Here is a 17,626-nt window from a genome sequence, read left to right on the forward strand (position 1 = left end):
ATAGCCATGTTTTGGTTTCTGCAGGATCAGGAAGGTGAGTCCTGAAAAGGGTTGGGCAAGTTCAATCGTCAGTGCTCACCTCTGGTCTCACACAGATGCCTCAGATGTCAGAATATGAAATCACAGACTTACAGAAAATTAGAGTTGAAAGTGGCTTTCTAAATATGATAGATGAATGCTACGAAAAGTGTGCTCACTGGTCTAGCAGCAGCAGTACTGCTTGGGTGCTTGTTAGAATTGCAGAGGCTCCAGTCCCACCACAGGTTCACTCAATTAGCAGCTCTGAGAGTGGGGTCTGGGTACCTCCATGTTTACTAGCTCTCCAGGTGCTTGAGGCTCACCTAAGTGAAAACTACTATTATAGAGTAAGAAGCTGAAGCACGGTGAGAGTATCATTTGTCTTCACAAAACGAGAGAGAGGAAAAAAAAAGCAGTGAGACATCTAAATAAAACTACACTGTTTTTCTGTTTCAAAATCTGCAATGCTGTACCCGCAGGTCTCTGGATTATCTTTCAGTCCTAGTTGTCTTTTCGTTTTTACATCACTACCCTTGGAGAAAGTGTGGCAACCATTACAGAGCAGCCCAATGCAGTCTCTGGAGCATGAAGGAGAGTTTAATTCAAACTCTTTTTACAAATCACTAGATTAATGAAATTCATCATACATGCGAGTTCTGGGGTATCGACTGCATGCAAATCATATCTAACAAGCTAAGCACAGACTTCTAAAGTAGTTCCCAGAAAATCAGAGCAGCAAATGCTAGAATAGGAAAGTGACTATATATTAATGTAAAAGAAGAACTGGAGTCCCTTATCTTATTTTCTCAGGCTGTCCTTCTCCACATCCACACCATGACTCAGAGAGGAGCTCTGAAATGTAGGGAGTTCTAGTTCACAAAAAAATTTACGTTTCCAAAAGATCATTTCTAAATCCTTTGTTTGAAAGCTGGACACATTTCCTCATTAAACAATGTTATAAGTGGTCTTAAATGTCCAATCAAAATAGATTTATAATAAAATTGGCATTATAAAAAATCTAATCATTTAAAAATACTTACACTGGAAAAAAAGTTCAAGCTCCAATTTATGTGCAACTTCACAAAGGGGGCCCCATTAGCTATGGGAGTTACAACAGTAGCTTCTGGTGATGCAGAAATGTTGGGGGTGGATGTCTGGTGTTGCATTCATCACTTCCAGGTTGTAAATCACCAATATTATGGACTTAGGATTCAGGATCCCAAGACGAAAGATCAATTTACTACATCAGCTACTATCCTAGAAAACTCTGACCTAATACCTTAAAGAAGGCTGTAGCTCTGGCTCGTCTGGGTACCAAGACCAAAGTCAACTGATGTCTTACCTTTCTTATCTTTTACATTTTCCAACTCTTTCACCCCCCAAGTTGGGCTAGGTCCTGCCTCTTTGTAATTCTAGTCTCTACTTAATGTTACATAAAATATATCAATGTCTTAAGAATTTAATATCTTTCAAGGGAATTAGTCTAATTTCTAATCCCTTTTAAAATATTAAATTCATAAGACATTGATATATTTTTATGTAACATTAAAGAAACCCTACATCCCTTAACTGTTGCTCCCAAGTCGCCACATATCCTCCAGTCCTAGGCAAATACTAATTTACTTTCTGGCTCTACAGATTTGCTTATTCTGGATCATTTTATACAAATGGAATCATATAATATGTGATCTTTTGTGACTGGCTCATTCATGATATAGTATGAATCAGTACTTCATCCCTTTTAATTTCCAAATAATATTCCATTTTATGGATATATCACATTTTATTTATCCATTTATCAGTTGATAGACATTTGGGTTGTTTCCACTTTTAAGCTATTACGAATAATGTGTCCAAATGCCCACTTATACACAAGTGTTTGTAAGGAAATATGTTTTCGGCTCTATAGGGTATATACCTAGGAGTGAAATTACTGGATCACATGGTAACTCTATGTTTAACCACTTAAGGAAATGTCACAGTTTCCCAGAGTGTCTGCAGCATTTTACATTCCCACCAGCAATGTATTAGGGGTCCAACTTTTCCACATCCTTGCCAACACTTCTTTTTTATTATAGACATTCTAGTGAACATTAAGTGGTATTTCGTTGTAGTTTTGATTTGCATTTTCCTAGTGGTTAATATTATGCATTTTTCATGTGTTTATTGACCTTTTGTATACTTGCTTTAGAGAAATGTCTATTTAGATTCTTTGCCCATTTTTTAATTATTTGCCTTTTTAATATTGACTTGTAAGAATTCTTCATATATTGTTGATACAAGCCCCTTTTCAGATATATGATTTGCAAAAGTTTTTCCCATTCTGTGGGTTGTAACATCCACTTTTTTGCTTATCACACGGAACGTGTCTGTCTGAATAGTTCAGTAGTACAGAATATCCACTTATTCCCAAATACTCAGCTCAAGTGGTTGCAGTCACATACTAGCTGGCTTTCTCACTGCTTGGTCCCACCTAAGGATCTTGTCATTACTCTTCCCTCAGCCTGGAACACTTCTGGAGCACATGGCCTGTGCTCTCACTGCATTGATGCCTTGCTTCAATGTTACCACCTTTTAGAGGCCTTCCCTGCCCATTTTCTCTAAAATTGCAACTCCTCCCGCTCACCTCTCCATTGCCTTTTATATTATGTGCTTTTATATTATGTAAGTGCAAAGAAAATATATCAAGAATTGAGATTTGTCAGAAACTTTTGTTTGCCTTTCTTTGACTACTGGTTAAATTGAATGTTTTCTTGGATGTTTATTGGCAGCTATGTGCATATTTATATTTCTTCTTTGTAAATATACCATTCATGACCTTTGTTGATTTTTCTATTGGCATATTTGTCTTTCTTGTTAATTGTTAGGAATACTATGCCTTTGTCTATTATCAATAATTTTCCCAGCTTGTGTTTTCCTTGTTTATTCATGCTGTTTGCCATCTGAGAGTTCATTTTTATGGAGACTAGTCTATTTACATTTATTCATTGCCTTTGATGCATTCTCTTTACAGGAATACACAAAAGTGATTAGGTATTATACTTAAAGCACTTATCATAACAATCCCTTTGTCAGACTGCCCTATGATTTCTCATTCAGAAAGCACATACATAATACTACTGCAGAAATTTGGTTTTCCTTCACACTCAGCTCTCATACCTCATCACAGCAACTAGTAGTGTTGCTTTCATTTTATTAAAAGCATTTAGCAACTGAAAGGTCCACTGTGGGAGATGACTACATTAACAACCCCAGTAAGTCACACTTCCCCATACCTAGGCCCTTGTGTAGTCTTCCCTCCCACGACACTGGACTTGGTGATGTGACTTGTTTTAGCCAGTGAAACACAGGCCAATGTTATGCAGACAGAAGCATCAAGACTGCTTGTTCATTATCCCTGAGAACTTATCTGCTATGATGTGAAAAGCTTAGGCTGGCCTCCTGGAATATGGGAGAGAATGTAGTGTGCCACCCCAGCTAAGGTCCAAATGCATGAGTAAGCCTAGATGACACCATGTGGAACAGAAATGGGCCATCCCAGTTGAGCCTAGCCCATACTACCAACTTGCCTAATTGTGAACAAATAAATGATTGTCTTCAACTGTTAAGTTTGGGGATGGATTTTTATACAATAATAGCTAATCATTCCCTTACCAGTAGATGTATCTTATAATTCAGTACAATGAAGTGCTATGTGGCCAGTATATCTTCCAAAACACACACAAAAACATAAAACATTTTTATGCTGGGTTAGAGGAAAAACACGGAAGATAAATATTTATGTCAATGGGGATAAATTAAATGGTAGATGGTTTATGCCCATTTCCATAATTACTGATTGTATTTATATTTATTTAATATAAATTTTACAAGTTTCTAAATGGAAATTCTTTTAGTAAAACAGCCTTTAAGATCCATCTGTAGCGTATCTATTCTGGGGCTTCTCCCACAACTATACTTACCCCATGGCAGGGACCACAGTCTTTACCATTGTGTTCTTAGAAATGACTCCCTTGACTCTTGTTTGAGCAGTTTTGTGTGATTATCTAAGTCCCAAAATAATATCACCCTATCTGTATGATATACCCTATATGATATGTACTTCCAGAAAGGGAAGTATCCCTGTGTACTAATTAACAACTGCATATTTTCACACCCAGTTTCCATGCCTGTTTCAGAATATCATGGTCTTCTATACTCTACCCTGTAGTATTGATCCCTGTGCTGAGGTATTCACGAGGGGAACCTTCTGCAAAAGAGACTTGGGAAGGGCAGACCAAATGTCTACTCAAGGGACTTCCCTGTGTGAAGGGAAATTTATAGAATTCAATCTGATGTGTATATAATGCTAGCTGATTCCTTGGATGATGGTGTTCATGAGGTCACAGTTTGGCTTAAACAGACAAGTTAACCTATTTCATGAAAACACCACTCCCACCTTCTCAAAAAATCTTGTTCTAAAGCCACAGTTCATTCAGAGCCCTGGGTATGTGATTTTGAAAAGGAGGTGCTAATGTAATGCCCATTGCTATTAGAAAGAATATAGAGCAGCCTTACTGCTTATTGGAAGAAAAGAATATCACTTTTTGTTAGAAACTACCCAAATTCAATCAAGCAATAAGTCTATGACACTTGCTAGCTATGTAGGCAAGAGAAACGAGGCTCGGGAAAAAAAAAAAAAAAAAAAAAAAAAAAAACATTGCTAAATTATACCCTCTCATCCCTCCTATTTATAGGTTGTCAAATTGTAAGATTCCACTCTTAGCTGGGCTGGACGGACGAGACAGAAACAGCGTAATATCTCTGGAAGTGACAAACAGCTGGCAGAGCTTATGTGCTTCCCTTGCTGATAGAAGAAACAGAACAAAGGGCCAAAGAAGTGAATGGCAGTCAGTAAGCCCAAAGTGAGATGCTTTTCACAAGCGGGCCTTCCATTTCTGTGCTTTACAAAAAAAGAATGCAGGGGGTTGGGGAGAAAAACAAGATCAAGGGAAACTTAAGACCCTTTGTATGTTTAGGCTTTCCAGCTGGGTACACAGCTCACCCAAATATCTATCCTCTCCTGCTGTTACTAAAAATATATGGAACAGCTCTTCCAGGAGGAAAACGGTCACATATCACCAAGGAGACAGGAAGATACTCATGATATGGTTTTTAAAATGACTTGAGAATCCAAGCAACCCTTGATTCCTCTCTCTGGACTCTGCCAAGAGGGTAACTAAAGTTTCTGCCTAAAAAGAGATTTTCTTCTCAGATAGAATTTTGTCTGTTCACATCTGATACTGGGAATCAGCTGAAATCTAAAGTGCCTTAAAACTAGTTCATTGTGAAGGCAGACATTCTGGCAGGAAAACTAGAAAATGCTGCCACCAAAATAAATGCACATTGTCTTGTACCAACTGCTACTAGAAAGAGATTTCAAGGATTCTAGCAGAAAAGAGAGGATTGACAAGAAATTGAGCATGGGAGTGCTATTGGGAGAAATGTAAAACAAAATCATTTTCAAATGAAGGGTATTTCTCACAAAATTGGAAGGCAAAGCTTTCTTTCTATGATATGCAACATGGAAGAAACAGGATGCATATTTTTCTCACAAGTCTTGCACAGTTGCTTTTCTTTGAATAGGGCCCTTTGCTTGCTTCCTGCTGCCAAGAAAATGTAGGGCAAGCTAACACAAGCACTGCAAAATGGGGGACTCCATTAAACCTGATTGCAATTCATCTCCACATCCCCAGTACTTGACTGACTCAAAAAAGGCTGGCTATTTGTGTGATGATCCCATTATTTTCTCATTTTCGTAATGCCTATTGTCTTTGAATTCACTGTTAAATTCACCATTAATATTACATTTTATATTTGGTCATTTTGTTCCCCTTCTTTCCCATACAAAATATGTACAATTCTTACACATGTGCTTAATTCACATTCAGGAGAGGATAAAGGGGTGGAGGCTCCCCTAACATTTCCAAAGAAGATTTTTTTTTAATAAGTGTGGAACTTGGGTGAAGATAATTAGATAAATCCTGTTAATCAAAATCCTTGATTCATGAGGACTCATCATGGCATTCTTGTGTTTATTATATTAATATGCACATACACACATGAACCCACTACCCAACACAGAGACTAGAACATGGATAATAACTTACATCTCCATATGTAGTGACCTCCATTTCCTTCCCCTCCCTCCCTCATCCCAGGATAGCCACTATAAAGAACCATGTGTTGTGTTGATCTTTGATATATTCCTGTCATGCAATCATGGGTGACTTACTTTAACTTAGTAAGATTCATCCACAGTGTTGTGTATTGTAATAATTCGTTCATTTCTACTGCTGTATACGACTCAAAGTATGAATCAGGGAAAGCAGGAAGTAAAATTTAGAGTATGAATACTTTATTGCATTAATTTATTTTACATTTGTTACTTCTTATGCAAACAAATGTTACACAAAGCATCATTTGTTTTAAAACAATTGACCATATAAAACAAGTTGCTACTGTTTTTATTGTACTTTATAACTAATTTCTTCACTTTCCTTTTTTCATATTTTCCAGAATTGAATGTTCATTATGGGTTCTATACTGGGTTTTCTTAAAGATTAGTGATATTAGAACTGGTGCAGATTAGGGCTGCTGATCCAAGGTCAGTTTGTTATAACAGTTAAATTAGACTCACCCCCAAATTCTAATTTATTTAACATTGCCAGTGATCTCATGGCCAGAAACTCCTGTACAAGATATAAGGCACTACTGACACCAAGCTGAACAAAACCATTCCTTTTCCTCAAAGTTCTCACTGCTTAATGCAGGGGGGGGAAATGATAATTTTAAAAATCTACAATAATACAAAGGTAATTGCAGAGTCTTAGCCCAGGAATCAACTTCCTGGTAGCAGAAGAAGAAAAAAAAGGGTATACTAAACAGAGGGACATTATGCAAAGGCACAGAGGTGGGAGAGTTATCAAGTGGTCAGGGGTCTCTAAGCATAAAGGTAAGAAAATCAAGAGTTAAAACTTAGAGCATCTTGAACTTTGAATCAAAGCAACTTTATCCCAGGGAGCCACTTAGAGATTTCACACAGAGGAGGGATAGGATCAGATTTACTATACCACAAAATGGGTGGCACTGGAGAGTGGGCTGTGGGTAAGAACAGTTAGAATACTAGTCTAGGATCCAAGCAATACATGATGTGAACCTGGACTGAAGCAGCTGCATGGATCATGGATACAGGAGAGGAGGACACAGATTTCTGTGATATTTATGCAGCAAAGTTGACCAAAAAGAAGACACAGACTCAACAAAAAATGAGCTTAACATACAAATTAGTGGTCTAAAAGTAACTGCAGTACAATTGTTTCAAGTACCATGCCTAAAAGAATAAAAAGTTGCCCACAGGAAGAGAAAAGCTTCTCTGGAATATTGCTTTCATCCCAAGAAACCTTCCAAATACTGAAGCATGTTTTCATAAATTACCAGTTATTATTATTTGAAATCATACTCACAGAGTACAACCCCAGAATTTCCTATAACAAGCTAATCTTGTTATCATCCACAAAAGAGAAAATGTGATACCCAGTTAAAATCTTAGTCTAATTGTGTTTTAAACATATGGTTCATTCTCAATATTCACAGCACTTATGTTTTATGAAGTCACCACAAAGACTGAATTAACAAATACTGAACCATTGCTCCTAGGGGAAATATAGGAGTAAGTTCCTACAAGCCTCTGGTCACAACATTTTTGTTACCTAATCAATACATAACCTTGTTTTATGTGTGTTTGTTTAAAGACACTATATTTAACATATATTTTTGGTTCATTATCATTAACTCACAGCCAACACTGCTCTAACTCCTACCCAAAGGAAGCTGATCTAATACACAAATTTTCTCTATAAGGCACATTGCAGGCTTCTTGTGCTTAGGAACACTGAACAGCCCTCCAGCACTATAGTTAAAGATCACCTTACACACCAAAATCAATAACATAAAGCACAAAAATCAGGAAAAACACAGCACTAAATAGATTACAAATAAATACTTTTTTATAGTATGAGAGCTGAAATAAGAAGGTACAGTATTGCCTTGTTTGACTTTAACAGGGAATGTGCATGTCAGGTGAATCAAATTTTTTCACTTCTCTGTGCATGTCTGTGAGTGACAGCAAAAGCACCAGAAGTACCGATTTGGGGGTTACAAATAGTAATAGATCTAGCAAGTTGGCAAATTTGCAAATATAGAATCCACCAATTATGAGAATTGACTATATTTCCAAGAGATCATGTCCTACCTTGAGGTCTCAAAAAGCACTTTCGTAGGTGGACAGAGAAAGTTAGTAACAATGCCAAAATTTTAGTTATGTTCTCTTCCAGAATGAGTTCAAAAGTGTCTCTTCAGACTTCATATCAAGATGACCCTTTTGTTCATCTTCCATGAGCCTGGAAAAAGCTCAGTTTTAAATCAGGTTTTAAATATAAGAAGACCAAAGCTTTGAAAAATTGAGAAGCAAGTTCTTATTTCAGAAAAAAAGAATGAAAAGGACCAGGAATGAATTCTAGATGACCTGATTCCTAAACAAATGTTCCATCTTCTGTAGTAGTGCTTCTCAAACTTTAGTGTACCCATGAATCCCCTGGGAACTTGTGAATAATGCTACTTCTGGTTCAGAAGGTCTGAGGTGAGACCTCAGGATTCTGCATTTCTAACTAGCACCCAGATAATGCTGATGCTGCATAGACTTTGGGTAGCAAGGGGGTAGATCACAAGCTCCCCCAAGAAATTTATCAGCCTCAATATGGACCTATGTCCAATAGATGATAATTATTTAGATTTTAAAAAGCACTTCAGTTTCAGGTTATATATTAGATACTAAAAAGTAAGTAAACTTTCAGAATATCAACAGTTCCACATGTAAAACAGTCTAGAATTGACAATGCCATTGACTTTACTGCCTAAGGCTATTAGTGTTGTATGGAAAATAAAGTAATTAGGATCTCAATACTGCTTTCCAAATAGGATCTCAGATTTGGGAGTATTTTTCTCTTCTCTCAACTGACTATTAGCAGCATTAAGGAAGTAAAGAAAAAATCATCTGAAAGATACAGAATGCTTCATTTGCAGGCAACTGACACACAAGTGGGCAAAGTACCGCTTGTCCATTTTAACATGCAGATAAGGGAATCTGTTATCTGCAGATAAAGGCATTTGCTTCTCATTGCCTCTATGCTCTTACCCCCAGATACACAGAATAAATCAAAGACGACTTTGTGAAATAAAGGGCAGTAGAAGCACAGATCACACAACCTGTCATTTTGGAAGGAAATCTGGCACTAAAGAGCCAGCAAGAAGAGCAGTTTGATGCAAATGCCCCAGTGAAAATTTGATTTCCAAGATATAATTCAGAGGAACATTGGTCTCCCACAAAGATTTGTAGAGCTACAAAAATAACCACGAACCAGACAAAAAGAAGACTGTGTTCGCTACTACTGTAGAGGGGCAGATAATTGTAGAGGACAGAGAGTAGGAAAGGCCTCTGGGACACTCAAGACTGATTCTTTCAGGCCACTGATTCCAGCTTGATAGTTTGTGTTTAATAATTTAAATTTAACAATTCAAAGTTTCATTTGAGACCAAACAATGAGTTCTTCACCACTTGAGCAAGTCGGATTTTCCTTGCTCCTTGAGGACTATTCATAGCTGTTTATTTTCCTTATACCAATTTTCTTTCAGTACACACGGTACCAGTTGCAGTTAAGAAGAAACAATAACTGTCTTCATTTGACTGTTTCTCACTAATGTAACCTTGTTTTTGTTGTATTTTTAAATCTCACAACAAAAAGACAAAATGCAGATAATTATACTTCTAATGAGGACATCACATCTTAGCTCAAGCTACGAATTGAGAACATTTCAGAACATATGTAATGAGTTATATGAAAATAAATGATTAAAGAAAGAGCACAGATGATAGTAAAAATGTAATGCTCAAGGGATAAAAATTAGATATTAAGAGGAGTGTACTTGAAACAACAGACACATTGGAAAATGTCCTCATCTATATTCCTGTACAAATTTGTTTTTGCTTTGTTCAAAACAAAGGAGAAAAGAAATGCAAAGAAAAGCTGCTATTTTCTGATACACATCAGAAATTCTTCAAGCACATAGAGGGACAAAAAGAACTATTCGTCCCAGGAATCCCACTTTTAGGAATCTTCACTAAGAAAACACCCCCAATAAAAAAATATGTATGTACAAGATTATTCATTAAAAATAGTTTGCAATTACAAAATATTGGAAGCAACCTAAATGTCCATAAATAGAATGGTTAACTAAACTATGATACAGTTACATGATGGAGTACCAAGCCGCTATAAAAAAAGGAGGAGGAAGATTTCTATGAACTAATGTGAAATGATTGGTAGGATAAACTGTTAGAAGTAAAAAAGGCAAAGTACAGACTTTAAGTGTCCTCACCACCACCAGCTCCATGCATGCACAAAATGGTAACTCTGGGTGATAATGGATATGTTAATTAATCTGACTATGGCAATCATTATACAATGAACACATATATGAAATCATCACATTGTTTGCCTTGCATATAGATAATTTTTACTTGCACAAAAACAAATTTTATTGTATTTCTATAAATGTGTAAACATTCTTAAAAAGCAAAGTGCAAAAAAGTATCTGTAGTATGCTACCCTTCGTTTAAGAAAGAAAACATTCATGTATCTTCTCATTTGTGCAAAATAAATACATTAACAATAAACCAAAAACTAAAGATACTGGTTATCTAAGGCAATAGAGAAAGGGATGAAAAAGCGGGGGGATGGAAAGGGGTGCTAGGAATAAAAAGGGAATGACACTTCTGTGTATACTGTTTTGTATAGCCCTGACTCTGAGAAGCATCGTCATGTTTAATGTACTGAAAATATAAGTCAGTAATAAAATCACCTAGTGTGTTTGGGGGAAGGGGACAAAATGGAATATAAACACTAACAAAAGAACCTAATTATATCACAAGTGAATAATGTAACTATACTGAAGAGAGTGGGGAAGAAAAGAACTAACCTTATTAACTGTGTAAAACAGCATCTTGACTGGCTACTGGCTACTGTATTTTAAGACAAAAACAAAAACCAAAACAAACCAAAAAACAAACAAAAAAACAATACCCAGAACTACTCTAGTTAGTAAATGTGTTTCTTACAAGGGTACAGGTTAGCAGTTCTGAAACTACTCCATGTCTACGAGGATTAAAGAAATACAGAAGCATGTTTACATATATTGTAGATAATGAAAATCAGATTTCTCACCATCAGAGAAAGAAGGCTATAATGAACCCTGTGGTATTATATTAGAATCAAAGGTTTCAGTATGAACTCATAGTTTTTATAGATGGATGAATAGATGGACAGATAAATAGACAGAAAAAGAGAAACTCAGAAAATGTTTTAGTTCATTTTGTGCTGCTATAGCAGAAAACCTGAGTCTGTATAATTTATAAAAAACATAAATTTATTTTCTCACAGTTCTGGAGGCTGGGAAATCCAAGATCAAGGTGATGGCATCTGGCAAGGGCCTTCTTGCTGTGTCATCCCATGGCAAAGGGCAAAGAGAAAGCAAGAGAGAGCCAAAAGGAAGCAACACCCATCCTCTTGTAAGAAACCCACTTTTGAAATAACTAACCCATTCTTGCAATAACAGCATTAATCCATTCATGGGGGCAGAGCTCTCACAGCCTAATCACCTCTTAAGGGTCCCACCTCTTAATACTGTTATAATGGCAATTAAATTTCAACATGAGTTTTGGAGGGGACACACTTTTAAACCATAGCAGATAACTATAGACGTGTTTTTGCACAGTTATTACACTCGCGTATATTTCCTAGCTGTTGCTAGGGTCATGAAGCAATGACACTCCAGTTGCAACAAACATACCTAGCACCCAGCCCCTAGTTTCTAAATACCATTCTTCCATAAAAGGAACCACAAAAGGGTGGGACAGAAAAAATATTTACAGAATTAATGGTCAGAATTTTCTAAATTTTATGCAAACAATAAGTCCACATATTCAAGAAGCTCAACAAACCCCAAGCAATACATGAACTATACCAAGATATATTATAACAAAATTGATAAAAATAATTAAGAAAAAAATTAAAAACCACCAGAGGGAAAAAAAAGTTACATACGGAAGAACAAAGATAAGGATGACATATTTCTCATTAGAAACAATGTAAGCCAAAAAATCTAGGAGCAACATCTTTAAAATACAAAAATAAAAACAACTATCAACTTAGAATCTATACTAGCAAAGACAGCTTTCAAAAACAAAGGTAAAGATTTTTTCAGATATACAAAAGCTGAAAAAATTAATTATCAGTGTATCATAAAATATGTTAAAATAAGTTGTTCAAGAAGACAGAAAATGATATTAAATATAAATATGGGTCTATGTAAAGGAATGAAGGGCACTGAAATAACTGCTTGGGAAAATATAAACTTATTTTTTCTTATTTAAATCTCTAAAATATAACTGACTACACAAAAATAATAACAATGGAGTGTGGTGGTACCCCATAAATATATACACCTACAATATACCCACAAAAACTAAAAAGAAATAAAAATAAAATGTATTAAACAATAGAAAAAAAGGCTAGGAATGGAAAATAGCTGTATTGTATACTATCACAGGGTTCATAGACTATAAGCAAGGTGGTATACTATCACTTGAAGGTAGAATTTGATAAGTTAAATATGTATACTATGAACCATAAAGCAACCAATAAAAGCACAAAATAAAGATTATAGCTAATAAGCTAACAGGTACGATAAAATAGAATCATAAAAATAAAAAATAAAGGAGATAAAGGAAGTAAAGAAGAGATGGGACAAATAGAAAACATGGCAAGATAATAGATCTTAACTTAAAAGTATAAACAATTATATTAAGTGTAAGTGGACTAAACATCCCAATTAAAAGGCAGAGATTGTCAGATTAAATTAAAAAGCAAGACTCAGCTACATGCTGGCTACAAGAAAGACACTTTACATATAAAGGTACAAATAGGTTTAAATTTGGGGTGGGAAGAGATATGGTTTGGCTTTGTGTCCCCACCCAAATCTCATGTTGAATTGTAATCTCCAGTGTTGTGGGAGGGGCCTGACAGGAGGTGACTGGATTATGAGGCAGATTTCCCCCTTGCTGTTCTCATGATATTGAATGAGTTCTCATGAGATCTGGTTGTTTAAAAGTGTGTAGCACTTCCCCCTTCACTCTCTTCCTCCTGCTCCAGCCATGTAAAACATGCTGGCTTCCCCTTTGCTTTCCACCATGCTTGTAAGTTTCCTGAGGCCTCCACTAGCCATGCTTCCTGTGCAGCCTATGGAACCATGAGCTAATTGAACCTCTTTTCTTTATCAATTACTCAGTCTCAGGTAGTTCTTTATAGCAGTGCGAGAACAGATTAATACACATACTAACACTATTCAAAAAAGAACTGGAGTAGTTATGTTGTTATGTTAATATCAGACAAAATACATTTCAGAGGAAACAATATTAACATGGATAAAGAAGCTTATTTCATAATGATAAAGGGCTCCGTTTATCACAAGGACATAACAATCCTAAACATTTAAACCTTATGCTTCAAAACAGCTTCAAAACACATAAAGCAAAACTGATAGAACTGTCAGGAGAAACAGACATATCCACAATTATAGTTGGAGATTTCAAAAAGACTCTCTTTATTGATAGAACAAGTATTGAGAAAATTAGTTAAGGATATGAAAAGCTTAAACATTATCAATGTTGACATGACATTCCACCTAACAACAGTAGAATACACAATCTTTTCTAACACAAATGTAATATCTGCCAAGATAAGCTACATTCTTGGCTATTAAACAAAACCCAATAAATCTGTAAAGGATTCAAGTCATATAAAGTATGTTCTTCCCATAAACAAATTAATTTAGAAATTAATAGGAGAAAGATCTCTGGAAAAATCTCCAACCATTTGAAAATAAAATAATACACTTCCAAGTCATCCATGGATTAAAGAAAAAAAATCAAAAGAGAAATTAAAAATAATTTTGAACTGAATGAAAATGTAAAGATAACATATCAAAAATTTTGGGATGCAGCTAAAACAGTACTTAGGGAAAAATTTATAGCATTGAATGGCTATATGGGAAAAGAAGAAAGGTCTCCAATCAATGACTTCAGCTTCTACCTTCAGAAATTAGAAAAACAAGAGAAAACTGATTCCAAAGCAAGTAGAAGGAAGATGAGATCAGAGCTAAAATCAATACAATAAGACAATGAAAGAACAAGAAAGAAAAATTAATGAAATCAAAAACTTGCCTATTGAGAAAATCAAACTTGATAAATCTCTAATTGGACTGATTTGAAAAAGCAGAGAGAAGACATGAATTACCAATGTAAGTACTGAGAAAGGTAACAACACTACAACTTCTACAGATACTGAAAGCATAGTCAAAAAATATTATTAAAAATGTTATGCCAATACATTCAATAGCCTAGATGAAATGGGCTAATTCCTTGAAAGAAACAAACTACCAGAGCTCCCTCAAAAAACCCCAGACAACCTGAATTGATCTATATCTACTAAAGAACTTGAATCATAGTTAAAAACTTTCCCACAAAGAAAACTCCAAGCCCAGATGGCTTCACTGGTGAAATCTCCAGAACATTTAAGGAAGACTGGTACCAATTCTATGTAATCACTTCTAGAAAACAGAATAAAAAGGAACACTTACCAATTCAGTTTATGAGGCCACCATTCTGTTATTACAAAAACCAACAACATTATAAGAAAATTATACACCAACAACCCCTATGAAAATTGATGCATAAATTCTAATTAAAATTTTAGCAAAAGTACCAGTTTGGGCAACACAATGAGACTCAATCTCTACAAAAAATAAAAAATTAGCCAGGCCTACTAGTGCACACCTGTACTCCCAGCTAGTCAGGAGGCAAGGTGGGAACACTGCCTGAGCCTAGGAGGTCAGGGCTGCAGTAAGCCATGATCATGCCACTGCACTCCAGCCTGGGCAACAGAATGAGACCCTGTCACCAAAAAAAAAAAAAAAAAAAAAAATTAGCAAATCGAATCCAGCAACATAAAAAGGATAACACATTATGACCAAATAGTATTTTGCAGAAATGCAAGGGGTTGCATAAGAATGTTGGAGAAAAGTAGAATCCAGATCAGACCAGAAATTTGTAGTCACAACACCTTAGAATTATCACCAGTTAGGTCTTTATAGAGAAGTAAATGGAAATTAACGTCAACCTAGTCTATAGCATCATAGCTATATGTGAATTTATGTTTTATCAAACTCATAATGTATTTAGCTTCTACCTCATAAATTAAGAGGGGAATGATAAATCTGGTTTTCTGCAACAAAAACAATGGATTGATAGCTTTAAGGTATAAACATTCTAATAAAACAACCAAATACCACTAACAGAAGGTAGAAAAAGAGCAAAAGAACAGAAAATTCATAGAATACAAATAATTATTTAAGTTTCACCTTATAATATAAAAACAGAGCAAAACAACAAAAAATTCACAAAATACAAATATTTAAGTTTCACCTTATAATATAAAAGGTATATATCATTTACCATTTTTAAATCTATACATTCCAAATTTTAAAAAACCTTTGTCAATGGCAACAGTGTGTTGTGATTGACATTTTCTTATACAATTAATGGGGATATTGGTAAGCATCCTTTCAGAAAGCTCTTCTGGCAAAAATTTTCAATATTTAAAAATATTCATGCCTAATTCTACCACAAGGAAATTAGTTTAAACAAATAATGAAATGTGAAGACAAAGATTTAAGTGCTACTAATCATAATCTTATATTAGTAAAAAAGTGGAAATATCTACATATGCAACAATAGGGAAATTGCTAAATAAATGAACCTCAGGATGGAAAAATGCATGGCCATTTAATGGTATTTTTAAAGAATTTTTAAAGACACGAGAAAATTCTGATTGAATAAATATCAGGACACAAATCTGGTACAGCAAGATTCCAAATCTGTCTCACACCCCAGGTTTTGAAACTTTTGCACTGCTCTTTAAGCACTTTCACCAAATTGTAACCTGAAGTGGCTAAGCAACTAAAGGCTTGAGCACTACCAAATAGAAATTCTGAACTCAGAAAATCCAATCCTTCCTTCTAATGCTAACCTGACTGTGACCTGGGTGAAATAGCCACAGATCCATTAGCAATGTGGCTTCCACGTCAAGAAGCATGCTGAAAGTAAACAGTAGAAAAGAGTACACAGTGAAGAAGAGTAGAGACAAATGGGAATTTAAATGCCTGAGGTTTTTGTTCATATTCTAGTCCATTACAACGACAAACTGGGATCATTTTATTAGTCCTTTCTTTCAAAAAATAGAATAAGGCCATTTCAAAATATCACTTCAGGATAAGACACTCACTTCTGGAACTCGACTGCCAGCACATAAAAATAGCACCTTGGGATAAGAGGCTAAGGAAGAAGGGACAGAGGATGAACATCCAAACAAAAAAATAGTATTTTATGGGAATTTGAAATATTGTTCCAAAAGAGTCCTGATTTTTGTCAAGTTGGAAAACCATTTTCATCCTCAGTTATGAAATACTGAGGTTACCATGCAGAGCGACACAATTCATCCCAAGATTACATAGTGGAAATGGCAGAATTATTCAACATGACTTTTCTCCAACAATTCTTGATTGGTGGATAAGGCTAAGAGAAGAAAACCAGCAAACACAGCATTTTAAATTTGTGGGTACATTCTTTCTTCCTTTTCACAGAGTATCATTTCAGCACTGCTGATAGTTTGCCTAAAATAAACCCACAAATAAAACCAACAAGATTCCTATGGTTATTCTGAGCTATAGCCTATAGTATTAAGATATAGTTAAATACCTCTAAATGTTTCAGTGCGCCAATGCTTATCTCATTTTTTGCCATCATGCAAAAATTGGTATATTCTCATTACACCACAATGATGAGGATAGAAATCAAGTTAGACCACCCTTCTATCTAGCTTTTCTGTGTTTCTTCTAGAAACATATTAGCAAACTCCTTCTGAAACCTCAACTACAAATACCACCTTGATTTGGAAAGGGAATTAAAAGGAAAGAGAGAAAACACCTGCCAAGCAGATAGACACACTTATCATTTCAAGACTCATCTCAAACCATCTCTCAAGCTCCAATTACAGCAATTAGTGGTCAAGACAAACCTCTCACTCTAAGAAGGTGGTTCAGCAATGGAATCAAGGGTTTCCATCCACTTTACTGCAAACAACTGCTACTACTTACCAAGGTTAAATTCAACCACCAAAGCAACCAACATTCTGGAAATTATCCTTTAGAAAAGAAGTATATATTCTGTTTTTGCCTTCAAACACTCAGTCTTGTTTTATACCTGCAGGAACAAAAAAGACCTAGAAGATGCAAAGAGAATCTAGGAATTTGTGGACATAAAACTCAGTATTTTATGAGAGACGCTGATATAGATTTCCTGTTTTACAATATAGAAACTCCTCTCAGCCAATCATCC

At 35.4% G+C, this 17,626-nt stretch overlaps 1 protein-coding gene across 1 annotated transcript in view; it reads right to left on the bottom strand.

The window, feature by feature from the left end:
• The window catches only part of TSPAN7 (tetraspanin 7), a 118,228-nt gene that overhangs the window by 74,705 nt on the left and 25,897 nt on the right, over positions 1 to 17,626 (bottom strand). The gene's annotated exons all lie outside the window — the stretch shown is intronic.

Source organism: Chlorocebus sabaeus, chromosome X (assembly GCF_047675955.1).
Source record: "Chlorocebus sabaeus isolate Y175 chromosome X, mChlSab1.0.hap1, whole genome shotgun sequence".
In the NCBI taxonomy this organism is placed as follows: domain Eukaryota; kingdom Metazoa; phylum Chordata; class Mammalia; order Primates; family Cercopithecidae; genus Chlorocebus; species Chlorocebus sabaeus.